Genomic DNA, 700 nt, shown 5'->3' on the forward strand with positions numbered 1-700 from the left:
TTAGGACAAAAGTGCCATTTATATTAAAACATTTAGCACTTTGAGTACGCCTGAATCTTAGCCAAGATCACGTCTATAACTCATTCCGTCTCCCTCATAACGAAATACATAACAATACTCTCACACATAAAAAATACTCTCACTACTTGTATACTTGAAGATGTAACACGAGACCCCTTGATTTGTCTCTCCTGCTTGTCATAGCGCGTTAAAAAAAAGAAAGGCACGCATTGTACTTCTTGCTTATGTTGCTAAGTTCTTGTTCAATGTCTTCAAGCTCTAAGTTTGTGCCTTTGTGTGTTGGGTGTCCCCTGAACGGCAAAACAAATCAGCTTCATTGATAATGAAGCTTGTTCGTAATCTCTCATGTTTGACAAAAAGCAATCAGTCGATGAATTGCCTTACTCCAAATCTGTTATATTTTCTAACATCTTTCGTCATATAATCATCTGCTTATTTAGAAAATGATATCCAGTAGCCTTTTGTTTTAGCTGTGGACAACATAGGCAGTATGCGTAACATGAACTCGCGCGTGAAGGAGTGACTCACGTCTCTATTAAGATTTTTTTTAAATACTTGTCACTGTTCTTTAGAGTCGAAATAATTTGCATATCATGATTTTAAAAAAAATGTTCACCAGGACGAGACCCAGGGCACGTAAAACACACACCTACTTAAAAAATATATATAAAAAAAAAAA

This window comes from Penaeus monodon, chromosome 25 (genome assembly GCF_015228065.2).
Source record: "Penaeus monodon isolate SGIC_2016 chromosome 25, NSTDA_Pmon_1, whole genome shotgun sequence".
NCBI lineage: Eukaryota > Metazoa > Arthropoda > Malacostraca > Decapoda > Penaeidae > Penaeus > Penaeus monodon.